Source organism: Solanum verrucosum, unplaced genomic scaffold (genome assembly GCF_900185275.1).
Source record: "Solanum verrucosum unplaced genomic scaffold, falcon-dt-bn FXZP01000228.1, whole genome shotgun sequence".
Lineage (NCBI taxonomy): Eukaryota > Viridiplantae > Streptophyta > Magnoliopsida > Solanales > Solanaceae > Solanum > Solanum verrucosum.
Window position 1 is genome coordinate 3,442,954 of NW_026020210.1, and position 15,002 is coordinate 3,457,955.

Here is a 15,002-nt window from a genome sequence, read left to right on the forward strand (position 1 = left end):
TTGTCGCAACACTTCTGGTGATGCCTCGTCTAAGACTAGACGGCTCGTCAAACCCTCTGTGATCCCACACTTAGACAGTGTGGGTCTATTTTTCACTAGAGATCTTCACGAGCTACTAGACGGATCGTCTTAAGTTGGACGGCTCGTCTAGTGCTTCGGAGACTTGTGCTTTCATTTGGGTGGCTATTGGATTTCCTGCCTTCATTCCACGAGCAGTTGCACGGATAATCAAGTGGACCACGACCCGTCTGGGGATTCGTGGTCTTCCTTCTTCACATAGGCAGCTTGAAGGACTTCACTACCTCCCTTCCACGAGTCCTCAAACGGCTCGTCAACATGACCGTGGCTTATCTGCGGCTCTGTGGTGTTGACTTCAGTTCACTTTTCCTTCCTTTTTTCTACCTTTTGCATCCAAGTGTTTTACCTGTTCAACATTAAAGAAAATATCATATCCACATAAACAAGCTCGATTTCTTGCATTAATCCTTAGTTTTGAGCATCAAATGTGCTATGAGTTCACGAGTACATATCATCGATCGATCCGAGCCTACCACATAATATAATGTAGCTAATCATATAATTCATGCAATAAGGAAGCTATACAATCCCACTTCTCTGTTCACATACTCATACCCATCCCAAGTAAATACAATTACTATACATCTTAATTACCGTGTTCCACAATTACGTCACCCTAAGACTTTTCAAGTCTACATGTGATATCACAACACAATACAGTCATAGTCTAACTCTTCTATCACATTAATATCCACAAATACCATTAGTAGTCCTATCAACTAATCTGTTATCTTTTATGCTACTCATGCCAACTCCCTGCCCTTTTTGGAACAGTAAATGAAATTGGCACCTTAGACCAACTAATCCTCAGCAAAATTAAATCCAGAATCCATTACAAAACCAAGTTCATCATGACTAATAGAAACATAATTTAGACAATTTAAGAATTAAGTTTCCACATAAACTCAACCCAATAGTCAAACAATTATATAGAATAACCCGTAAGAATTCAGTTATCAATAACCACTTAATATACCTCCACCATCGCAAGTAATACATAACTCGGACTTCAAATTCTTACACTGACTCACAGTAACATGAACCATGTCTCATATAATCACAAGTCAGACCTTAATTAACTCGTATTTAAAGTACATCAAACCACTCTAGGATCCAATATGCAACAATTACAATATAAAGAAATAAATCAGGTTCACTCATGGAACCATAAACACATGTTTGATCCTCTCAAGGAATTCAAACTCAAACTTTTAGTGTACCGACGTGGTACCTGAGTCATCCTTAGTTAGTGTACCTGCATGGTACCCGAGCCAACTGTATATGGATATTCTCGTACCAGGCATGGTACCCGAGTCAACCGTTAATTTATATTAGGTGTGGTATCCGAGCCAACCGTTATTTATATTAGGCATGATATTCGAGCCAACCATGAAAATATCACGTACCATGCGTGGTACCAAGCCAACCATCAAACACAAATAATCATTCACAATCACAAACATCATGAACAATAACACTTAAAATCACAAGTCACATAACCAGTTCATTGCATGAGATCATTAACATATTGTTACTATATATACTCTCTATGTATTTCTTACCATGCATTGCGCGATAATACTACAAGTCGTATACATGCATACATACATAAACCGAAAACAGACACCATCACCTAACAAGGAACTCAAGAACTAGAGAACCACCTTCTAGTCATTACTTTTTCTCCACCCTAACATCACAAATCAACAATCTCTAACCATCCAAACACTATGCTCGAAGACCTATACATGTAATCTCCGAATATATACAAGATATTATGCGATAAAAGCAAGTCTAACTACTCAATTAAAAGAAACCTATCCTACCTGGGCGCCAAACCATTGATGAACCTCACCCATGAATTTGACTCTACGAAAATAATCTTTGATGAACGAGCATTGAAAAATCCTTAGACTTTCACCTTTATTGCACGGTCCCCCTCATTACTCCCTTGTATTAGATGCCTTTGAAGAGTTTTTGGAGCAGCCATCGTCTATTTTCTTCTTTCCAAAGTGGGAGGGAAATAAAAGACGCTGCATTATTTAGGTTGCATATATTTACGTCCCGCTATAGCGAAACTGCCATAGCAGGATAGCCTCCCTCTATGGTGGGGGGGGGGGGGGTACACCAACCTTGTCAACAAAATAAATTTTAAGTAAAAATTCGTCGTATGCTCAAATTTTAAAAATTCTTGCACTACACTTTCGGACTTCTGAGACTCTACACAAGATTTTCTTTAGTAGCAACGGTTTAGATCGTTACAGATTTGAAGTTGAAGTTTTGTATGAATATGTAATTTGAATTTTCTAAATTGTAGTTTTTTCTTATAAATATGAAAACCCTACAAATTGTTAGAACTATCAAAATTTAGCCAATTTAAGTCTAAAAAATCACTAAGAATTAATTCTGAAATTTAAATATTCTAATAACAAAAGCATGTGGTTTCTTAGGGGTGTTCACATTGACTTTTTTTTAAAGTAGATTATAAGCTAAAAGTCATAAGTTGAGAACATCCATTTGCAAAAAGAGTTTAAAAATTGAAAGCTACTTAAAATAAGCTATCATGATCCAACCCACCAGGCCATGTAGGCATCTACTTTAACACCTAGATAGGGGAATTCTTATCACCCTATTTAAAACTGAAAATGCGGAAGTAAAAATTACTCAATTTGTGGCGGTTAATTTGTGAGAGTTTTAAGAAACCCCATTATTAATTAATTTTATGACATTTTATTCTAATCCCACAATTTAAGTCTTTTTATGGTGGTTTTATTATAATGGTTTAAAAAACTCCACAACTTAGTATAATTTGTGGCAATTATCAACCCCAAAAATATATTTGTTGAATTCGTTACTTTTAATATATATATGTCAAATCAATAATCAATAGTCATCATTATTTTTCATTTATTTTATTTGTATTTAAGGTTTCTTTAAGCTCTTGTAATACTAATTAATTTTGCAACATAAATATTTTAATTAATAGTTACTAGTTAATTAAGAAAAAGGGAATAAAAAGAAAAGCTAGTTTCATGCACTAAAAATTATTCTCTCATTTTTCATTTAGACCCAAAATCAACCAAAATTTTAATATGTTTACCTCTAAAATTGTAAAAATAGTCTAAGGTCATGATTTTCCCCAAAAATTTTAATCCCAATTAAATAACCACCCCCACTTTCCCCCTTCCCACGTATGTATTAACACACCCAATTTAAGACATCTTCCCTTTAATCCATTAATTCTATCACCCTCTCTCTCCCTTCTCCTCCCCTTTTTACTGTCACGCCCCGAGCCTACACCCTGGGCGGGACCGGCACCTGGAGACCATTGCTGGCCCCAGGCGAACCCTTGGCCTGGCTTTCTTAACTCAGCGGAAACCTACTCAACAGAATAACTCAACGTCATGCAAAGACATAAACAACTTAACTAATAAAAATATGGCCCAAAGGCAACTCGAGTCTCAAAATAGAATATTTACACATATATACATATACATGGATGAGAGACTCAAGACTAACTGACTGACTGACTGTCTGACTGTCTATTGAAGCCTCTAATATACTGAGATGGATGTGGGGACAGACCCCGCACATCCTAATAGAACAAAACTAAGTACACAAAATAATTGAGTCCTCCGGAATGCAAGGAGGCTCACCACTGACTCTGGAGTGCTCAGCTGGATCAACGACGTGCAGGATGCTGATCCGGGGTACCTGTATCTGCATCATAAGACGATGCAGGCCAACTGGCATCAATACATGGAATGTACGAATATGTGAGCTGGAAAAGCTGAACCACAACTTAAGCTTGAAAGGAGAACAAGAGATCACTTACCTTGACTCTGAACGACTCATAAACATAACTGGACTCAAAGTAGAGCAATAAGACACGAGCCATACATATAAAGCTTGTAAAAGAATGTAAACAACTTAGATCATTAAGGATAAAATGATAACAAACTCAACTTTACTTTTATAAACATAATACAACTTTTGTGGGAGGTTCTTTAACCGACAACCACCACTACGAGCCTTAGTGATGATACAACGTTTTACCTCACGTTGCCAAAGGACCATCCTATACCTTGCCATCGATATAGGACCTTACTTTTGCTTAGTGGATCCACTATCCTAATCTTACGTGATCATCTAAAAAGAGGATACGTCAAGTCCCATGTTGGCGCATGGTTCTTATGGAGAGTCGAGTTAATATGAACTCGTGTCCCCAATTCGGTGCTCAATACTACTCCCAAAAATACTTTGGCTCATGCTTTTAAAATAACTTCTTTCTTTGATTGAGATGATTACTCAAAACTTAGCCCAAAGGCTCTTTTTGGAAAACATGGCTCCTTTCTTACTTAAATGTAAAGACATTTAGAACTTCTTTGGGAAGTACATAGTTCCCCTAATAACTTTGGAGAAATGGACTCGACTCTTTACTCCTTACTTTACTTAAACTCTTTACTTTGACTTGACTTGAAACTCTTAACTCAACTTGAAACTTGAAACTCTTTACTTAGCTTGAAACTCTATACTTAACTTGGAACTTGAGCCTTAGAATGAAGTTAAAACGTTCAATGAAGACTCTTGAAAAGCTTTAAAGACTTGCTTGGACTTACTTAATTTCTAAGCTTGACTTCACTTGAATCGGAAACTAACTTCACTTGAATTGAATTATGGATTCAAGGACTTGATTGGTGTTTGGAAGGACCTCATGATGTTTAGGAATGATTTAGGAATGATTTGGAACAACCAAACTTAAGAAAATTTTTGAGAATAAATTCTGAAAACAGTGAAGTCCGCGTCCTGTCCGCGACGCGGAGCAGATTTTTGTTCACAGGGGGAACAAGTCCGCGACGCGGACGTGCTCCTCGCAAGCTGCCCGACTTTCTCCTTCACGTCTCCAACTCTAAATCCTCTAACCTCAAGGGTTCCAGCCCCAATCACTTAGAAACATAATATCCCTCAACATTCAATAGAATACCACTCAAAACACAATCCAATCATGTTCCACAACCCACAACAATTCCAACAACAACAACAAACAACTTTAACAACATAACCAAACCTTTCTTAGTGAATAAAAGGGGTTAGGTGTGTGGGGGAAAGGATCACCCAACACTAAAAGCTCACATACCTTGTTAGGGATCACCCCCGACGAAAATCCACGATGATCTCCTTGCTTGATCTCCTCTTCTTCTCTTCTTCTCTTCTTCTTCTCTTCTTCACTCTCAAGCCCTAGCCTTCACTCTCTTAGAATGGAACAAACATGATCCAAAAATCAGCCCTATACAACAATATAATCCCAAAAGAATTGGCTAGGGAAAAGACCAAAATGCCCTTAATGATTCCCGGACGGATTTCCTTGTCAACGGCCCAACTTTCAAAGGTCATATCTCACTCATACGAACTCGGAATCGAGCAAACTCGGCGGCGTTGGAAAGATCGCTCCGAGGGCTATGCAACCATAACTGGAATTCCACCTAACTCATCATGAGCTAGAATTTATGTCTGTTCAAAGTTGGCCAAAAATTCACATTTTCCATACTTAGCCAAAATTTCCAAAACTTTAAATTCTTTCCAAAAAATGAAAATTTCCAATTCTAAGCCTCTTCAATTATTTCATATTGCCGGATGTTACATTTACCCCCATTATCTTGTTCAATTATTTTATTAGTGTTATTTTGCTAATTGGTTTTTTCTTTTGTAGGTTCAACAAAGGAGAATAGATGGTAAATATTTTTTAGAAATATGAAGGTAATATTTTGTTCTTCTGTGTTTGATGATTCACATCAAAATTCAAAGATTATTCTATTATTTTTATTATATTAATCTATAGTCATTTTGTATTTTGGAAGTTGTTAAATTTAACGCATTAATGTCTTATAAAGTTCATATTCTCACCACATCATTAAGTCTGTCATATTTTATCTTTAATTTATTTTGGGTAAGCCTTAATTTTTTTTTATCAAGACGTATAAAGATATGTGTTTTATAGATAAATGTTTATTTAATTATGTATGAGATTTTCATGGTTTTCATTGTTTCAGCCTGATGCGGAGATTGAACTTGCTTCACCCTTGAATACAAGATTGGATGACAATAACTCAAATTACCAAACAAATGCTATATAGTTTTTTTTATGTTTATTTTGTGTGGATTTTTAAGGATTTTATATTGTAATGTTCGATTTGTTTTACACAAGTATGTATTACTTTAATTTGATTTTAATTTAAACTTGTGGAGCTTATTAATATGAGTTTGTTTAATGAAATTTGATTTGTATTCAATGTGTTATTTAGTAAAATTATTTATTCATATTATTTTGAAGGTTTGATGTAATCCATATTTATTATTAAGATGATAATAATTTTGTAAGACTCCAAAAATTTAACTATGTAAAATATTGATTTTATATCACAATATATAAATTTACATAAATTTAATTTTTAAAAGATTCAGATCAAATTGTGAACGGTTCTAAACCATCACAAATTAAAACTAAAAAACCTCCACAAATTAAATAATCATTTTGTGGAGGACGTCGTGGAGGTTTGTTAAAAGCGCCACAAATATGCTCGTGGCAACGGTAATTGTAGCGTTTTTAAAAACCGTCACAATTTAATTTGTGGAGTCCCTAAACTGCCATAAATAGACAAATTAACCCCCATAAATTGAGTGTTTTCTTGTAGTATAACTCGGAACATGATATATTACCTTAATAAATGAAAGAGTGAATTTCAACAAAAAAACTTTTTGAAAGTACAACAAAATTTCCCATAAGGAACTAATCTAAACATGTACAAGAACTACTAAGAAGACATAAGACATAAAAGTAAATACGATACAACTCCCATCATGAAAAAAGAGGAGTAAAAGTTGTCGTTGATCATCATCGTCTTCACCTATGAAACATCGTTAAATCCTGCAATCAGACTACGTCAACTGACATAGCAAAAGTAGTATCAGTACAAACAACACATACTGATAGACATCATTGGTCAACCTTAACCCACCACATTAACATGCAAAATATCTAAGGAAACATGGATCTTGAACATAAAATTAAGGCCCCGATCCACTCATTCACCACCCCCGCTAAAAGTATCGTTACCTCGAAACTCAATACGCCCTACTCCTTTCGCTACCAACTCCACTCACATCAGATCATAACCTAACCCTTCTACTACATAATATTTCCCCGAACACCGACAACCAAAGTTTCCATGCCTTACCTTACACACTCCAATTATACGACATGTGAACATGTAGTCACAACTTAGAAAGCAGATATAAACAATTCTAACCACCATTATAAAAATAACCTGAACTTTCAGAAATTCTTAATCATCACCTATAGCGTTTAACAATTACATTACAAAGAATAAAACTTGATTCACTCATAGAATCAATATACGATGCAATCAAACATGTACTAGGTGTGGTACACATGCCAATCATATAGTAACTTATACCAAGCGTAGTACCTGAGTCAATGAAATAAATATTATGTATCAGGCATGGTACTCGAGCCAACCAAATAGATATCATGTACCAAACTACGACCGAGAGTTTATCCTTTTAAAACGCTAGTCTCGTAGGGCGATCGGGCTAGGCCGAGTCAGAAAGGATTTGATGACTCAAGGTATGTCAGATGTGGTACCCAAGCCAACCAGGAGATATCATTTACCAGACATGGTTACCGAGTCAACCATTAATATGTACCAAACGTGGTACCCGAGCTAACCGTTAGTATGTACCAGCCGTGGTCTTTGAGCCAACCAACAATTACACATTACAATCACAATCACAATGAATACAATCACACTTGTAAACCCAAGTTAACACATTCATTGCATGAGATCAACAACAAGCTTACATTTCAGTTTTCATTGATTTCATCTCCCTAACCATGCACCATACAAGCAATACTAACGAAGCAGTTAGTAAGCACATATAACATAAATGAGAAATAAAATAACCATCAGCTAGTCTAGATAATTCTTCTCAGACGGTTTCCAGTTCATAATGTTAACACCCATAGAATAACACTAAAAAATACTCATAAGATCAACATTAGCTAAACAAGTCCATTACCATCCTAAACAACTATAATCAATGCATTCATCTGCCCAGACTCCATGCCCGGTAGCCTATGTATGCAGCCTCCCAATAATTTATAATGTATTATCCAATTAAAGACATGACTAACTACTCGGTTAAGTCTAGCTTATCTGGATGTCAAGTAACTGCTGAAGAACTCTAAACACGAACTTCTGGCTCCATGAGGGTGAATCCTGACATATGTAGGCCGAAATTTCATGGGTTTTGACCCTATTGCTGAAATCCCTCCTATCAATTATTCCAAAGCTTGGAGCAACCTAGGTCTCTTTTTATTGGAGTAACCGTAGTCTATTTTACCAATTAGAAGTGAGAGGCAAATTAAAAGAAATAGTATTTTCTAGGGTCTGATCCCATCATCCCTACTATAACCACAATGCAGTCACTATAGCAACGCCGACATAGCGAGGAAATTCCCACTATGGCAGGCTAACATCATCCCGGGTCAAAATCAACTTTTGATATTTTCATCACATGCATCACCCCAATTTGAATTGACAACGTAATTCAAAAATTGTCGGGGTTCCATATGAGGTTTTCTTTGAACAACATCAGAATAGGTCTTTACACATTGTCAATGGTGTCGATTTATTCTAGTTACTGTTCATTCATTCTGTTAGTACCATCTTTCTTCTCTATATATGTATGATCTTTCTGGGCTTACTCAACCTATGATGCCTATTGAGTACTCCGTGTTTTGGTACTCATGTTGCACTTCTGCATTTTTTCTAATGCAATTTCTATTACAAGCAGCCCTTGTCGAGCGTTGGATCTCCCGTGACAGTCACAGACTTGAATTGTGGTGAGCTCTTGGAGTTTGGAGACTTGCTATTGTTCCCTCTTTTATATTGTCAATATATTTTGTATTTTGATTAGATAGTTCTGTTATATATAATTCTTTCTATACTTAAGCACTCTTCTACCGGTGACACTAGGTTCGGAGTTGGTTCTTGTATATAATTGTCTTTCTTGGTCACTTTCAGATCCTTTTTGTATATTTTGTATCGTTTTATAAATATATGCTATGGACTCCTCTTCTCCTTGTTAATTGCTTCCGCATAGTTTTGTTTAAGTATATTTATTGCTTTCCGCTTTGAGTTTTGGCTTGCCTACTGAGGATTTATAGTAGGCGTCATTGCGGCCCAATTTTAAATCGTGACAGTAACACAACTATAGCGATTTTCATATTACTTTTGAGCCTATATATATAAAGTATAAACTATAAGATATTTGCAAATAATATTTGAACTAATTTTCTGCTTAGACCATAATTTTCTATTCACGGAATTTTTGGTATATATAATGTTTACAACTACAGTCAATAACTAAAAGTATATTAAAAATACCAGAGAGAAAGATGAGATGTTTGGTAAAGGTATATGATTCTGCAAATAACAAATATTCAAAGAAAGATATCAAATTATTTTTTTACCTTTAAAAAATAGGAGTCTTATTAGATAAACTTATAATTATAACTTAATATATTTAAAAACTTTGAATTTAGTTGAATTTTTCAATATACAAATAGAAAGAACTTGATAAAACATCCTTAAAAACAAACTTATGCTACTAATGATAATTGGAATGATATTAACTCCTATTTATTCATTATTAATGTTACATCGTGAATATTCAATCATCGTACTTTATTAATTTAGTGTGAACACTCCATCCCAATTACACATGGAGCCATTCCGTGCGATGTTTGAATACAATTGTCTACAATCGTTTTAACTCTCAATTTCTTAAACAAACAAAACATTAAGCCTTATATGTTTTAATTCTTGAATTCTCTACTTGCGTCGTCCATTTTTACTTGTCTAGTTTGCTAAATATAGAGATAATTTATTACTTAGTTCTTAATTTGTCTTTATTATTAACACGTCATTTCATTATGCAAATTTTCAAAACATTGAATATACTATATTCACATAGTAATATATATAGTAAAATTATCATTCTATTAATTATTGCTCCATAAAAAGTGTGTCAAGTTAAAAATATTTATCTTTGACTAACAAAGAAACTTACGATATACAAATTTGGAAGTTACATCAATTTTGAACTAATATTTTGAATTAATTAATTGGCCATAATCAACTATAATCTATATGGTACAACTATATAAAAGGACTTATATATATTGTTCTTTCGTATCTATCATAATAATAATAATAATAATAATTTTCTGGTTTTGTGAAAATCTTGTAGCTTCTACTGTTAATACTTGAGATAATCAGGTTTGTTTTTTTGTTCATTTTCTAGATAATTTTCACATGAATTTTATTTCTAATTATTTTGCAAAAAATACTCTGTTTTAAATCATTTTATGAAAGCTCTTTTTGTTTCTTCTTTTTTCTTGTTTTGACTTGTAAAAGAATGAGAGCCTTAGAATATCTGATGAGAAAGTCTTTTGTTTCAGTAGGCGTTTGGACATAAAAATTTTGTGAAATCTGAACAAAAAAATATAGCTTAAGAAAAACATTGAGTTGATCTCTCAGATAGTCACTCAATTACTAATAGTTGGTATCTTAAAAAGTAATTTTTTTTTGGTTGAAAAAATTTAAAATCAACAATATGATGGCTTTTGGAGATATTCAGAGAGACCATCTATGTTGTTGTTCATATTATTACTTTCATTTTTTGATCTTTGTGTCCGAACTATAAATTTAAGTATTTAATTGTACCTTTCAATCTCTAAATTTTCTTAAAATATTTTTTTTCCGATTTTTCTCAGGATTCAACATGGAAAACGAAAGAAACTTAATATCAAGCACGACCACATACCTAATGATTGATGATTGTGATTCAAGCTCGAGCCCCAAAAAACAGAAGATTCATGCACGTGAGCAGGCCAGTTGCATTTTTGGTTCAAAATTAAAAGGTGTCGCGGGCGAACATAGTGGTTATTGCGGTAAGGTATGTATACACAATTTTTATCGAACTTGTAGGATGACATGGTAACAGTTGTTGTATGTCACACTGGAATTTTTTTTTTTCTCATAATGATTCACACAAAGTTGAAATTGGTAAGAGTTTGATTTATATACACCATCATGTAAACAATTTTGTATACTATCAGATCACCCACAAGAATATATGCAGACTACAAATAAGCCTTCTCAAAATATAGTTTTTTGTGTTATTTTATAAAATCCTCTTGTTAGAATTCACGATTCTAATGTTACATACAGGATGATGCTGATGCTGAATTCTCATACAAGAAACATTTCGAAAAGAAGCTAACTCTGAGTGATGTTGGAAAGCATAATAGGCTTTTGATCCCTAAGAGATATGCAACAAAGTATTTTTCTCAAGTCCAAGACGAGGAAATGGTCTTTTATGATACATCAAGGACTCTATGGAAGTTTAGGTATTGCTATATTAAAAAAAGTCAAACTTTTATTTTCTCAAAGGGTTGGCGAAAGTTTGTAAAAGATAACAATCTAAGAGCAAAAGATACAATCGTTTTCAACTTGTGTGAATTTAAGAATGGAACAAAAGAGAATTGCAATACCTTTGTGATTGATGTGGTAAAGAATATTGAAGTTTTGCCAATGGATTTAGCACTCAATCATCATCATCAAGTGGAGACAAATGAATTCATGAGGGCACAACCATTTGATCATAATGTTGTTGCTTTAATACCAGTTTGTCTATTTGGGAAGCAAATAGGTTGGACTGAGACAAAAAAGGAAATGGAGTTTAATTAATGTTCATCGACGATGTAAATAATTTTTATATTATCAGTTCTTTTGTTATTATTGTTGTATCAAGTACTTGTTTTATTTTTAAGATTATAAAACTTATTTTTTTTTGTGAGATTATAAAGCTTGTTGTTGGTATCAAGTACCTGTTTTATTTTTAAGATTATAAAGCTTACTTTTTGTAACATCCAGCAATTTGAAATAACTATGAAAAAGCTTGAAATCGAAAATAGTCATTTTTGGAAGGAATTCAAAAATCTGGAAAATTTGGCGAAGTGTGGAAATCAGTGAGTTTTTGGCCCACTTTGAGCAGTCGTAACTCCTAGGTCAGGATGAGTTAGGAGTAGTTCCAGTTATGGTTGGGAATCTTGCAGAATGATCTTTCCAACGCCGCCGAGTTTGCTCGATTCCGAGTTTGTATGAGCGAGTTATGCCCTTTGAAAGTTGGGCAGTTGGCAGGGAATCCGTCCGGAAATTTTAAGGGCATTTTTGGTCTTTTCCCTAGCCATTTCTTTTGGGATTATATTGTTGTATTAGGCTGATCTTTGGATCATTTTGTCCCATTTTAAAAGAGAAAGAGTTAGGGTTCTTGAGAGTGAAGAAGAGAAGAAGAAGAGAAGAAGAGGAAAAGAAGAGGAGAAAGAGGAGATCAACAAGTTTCCATCGTGGATTTTCGTCGGGGGTGATCCCTATCAAGGTATGTGAGTTCTTAGTGTGGGTTGATCCTTTCCCCCACACACCCAACTCAATTTATTATTGAGAAAGAGGATTAGTTGTGTTGTTGAAGTTGATGGTTGTGTTGTTGATATTGTTGATTGTGTTGTTGAAGTCCCTTGTGATTTGGGACATGTTTCCGGTTGGTTTTTGAGTTGTAATATGTTGAATATTAAGGGATTTGTGATTCTAAATGTTTGGGGCTGGAAACCTTGAAGTTTAGAAGGTTTAGAGTTGGAGTAAAGAAGGAGAAAAGTCAAAGTTGTCGGAGAAAAGGGGTGGCGCGTCGCGCCTTGCAGAGCGCCCCAAGAAGTGCTCTGGCCTTCATCCCTTGGGGCTCCGCGCCATGCAGAGTGCCTCAGCTGGCCCTCTGAGCTTCAAGGGCTGGCGCTCCGCGCCTTGCAGAGCGCCAAGGACTCCAAGTTTCCCCCATTCTTTCACACTTTCTCATGCATGTTCCTAGGCATTGTACCTATGTTTTATAGTTGTTTCCAACATTCTAAGGTACATTTAGACATCCCGAATTCATCCATAAACATGTGATCATATACCTTGAATCCATAGTTCAATTCAAGGCAAGTTAGGATCGAAGTTAAGGAAAGTTAGAGTCAAGTCAAGCAAGGTTTAAAGAAAGTTCAAGCAAGTTTTTAAAGTTATTCAAGAGTCTTTATTGAATGTTTTAACTTCATTTTAAGGCTCAAGTTTCCAGTCAAGTTCAGTTAAGAGTTTCAAGTTCAGTTAAGAGTTTCAAGTTGAGTTCATTTCTCAAAGTTATTAGGGAACTATGTATTCCCAAGGAAGTTTTAAAGAAATGTTTTTACATTTAAACAAGGTTGGAAACTGAGATTTCCAAAAGAGCCTTCGGGCTAGTTTTTGAGTAATTGTCTCATATTAGCAGGAAGAAATATCTTTTAAAAACATAAGAGCCAGTACATTTTGGGAGTAGTATTGAGCAACGAATTAGGGGAGCGTTCAAAGAACCCACAGCCCCCATAGAACCATGTTAGCCACTATGGGTAGAAAAGGATCATACTTTTTAGATGAATCCTTTTCAGATTAGACTAGTGGATCCATTAGGCAGTTCAGGTCTTATACATTGGCCGGGTATAAGATGCTCTGGCAGCGTGAGGTCGATCGCTGTATCATCACTATAGCTCTTATGTGATGGTTGTCGGTTAGAGAAACTTCCACTGCAGTTATTGTATTTTCATACACATACATTATTGTATTCTTATACATCAGTTCATTGTATTTCTATATACATCTCAGGCTTATTGTGTCTTTGTACACATACAAGTTTATAGCATGTTTTAAACAGTCTTTCTTTATATCGCACTTGTTTTAAATTGCCTTATATTGAAATAAGTCAGTCAGGTTAAGTTGAGTTGAGCCAGGTAAGCTATTTTAGTTTCTTCCAGATTTCCTTCTAGCCTTTGTTGCTTAGTTTTCCAGCTCTCATACTCGTACATTCCATGTACTGATGCCAGTTGGCCTGCATCTTATTATGATGCAGATATAGATACCCCAGATCAACATCCTACACGTCGTTGATCCAGCTGAGCACTCCAGAGTCAGTGGTGAGCCTCCTTGCATTCCGGAGGACTCAATTATTTTGTGTTCTTAGTTTTGTTTTATTAGGGTGTTGCGGGGTCTGTCCCAACATCCATCTCAGTATTTAGAGGCTTCATAGACAGTCATTCAGTTAGTATTGAGTCTCTCATCTATATGTATATATATAAATATTCTATTTTGAGACTTGAGGTGCCTTTTTGGCCAGATTTGTATCAGTTAAGTTGTCTTATGACTTTGCATTGCATGAAGTATTCTGTTGAGTTAGGTTTCCGCTGAGTTAAGAAAGCCAGGCCAAGGGTTCGCTTGGGGCCAGCAATGGTCTCCGAGTGCCGGTCCCGCCCAGGGTGTAGGCTCGGGGGTGACACTTTTCTTGTGAGATTATAAAGCTTACTTTTCTTGTGAAGGTTATTGCTGAATTTTACAAAAATTAATCTCATAGTGAGAAATTTATATAAATATTATCGGTGTATATAAGTTAAAACACTTTTAACAATTCAGCTACTAGTAATGCCCGGTATGTCATTTGTGAATCTGGTTCATGTTTCATGATTTGAGTGACAAAAACTACATTTTGCATAATTCTCTCTTCCAATGTAGTAGCAACTAACATAATTTTATCATAATCCATCGCTAATTAATCCTGATTATCATCAAATTTTGTTGTTTAACTATGCGTTTTGTCCCTCGTTAATTCCTATTCTTTAGTAATGTCTGATAATCTTGAAATATTATTATGAAAACACACCGTGAATTCCTTTTTAGCTGGCTGAAAAAGAAAAAAATAAATCAACTATGATTTTGCTTAGTAAA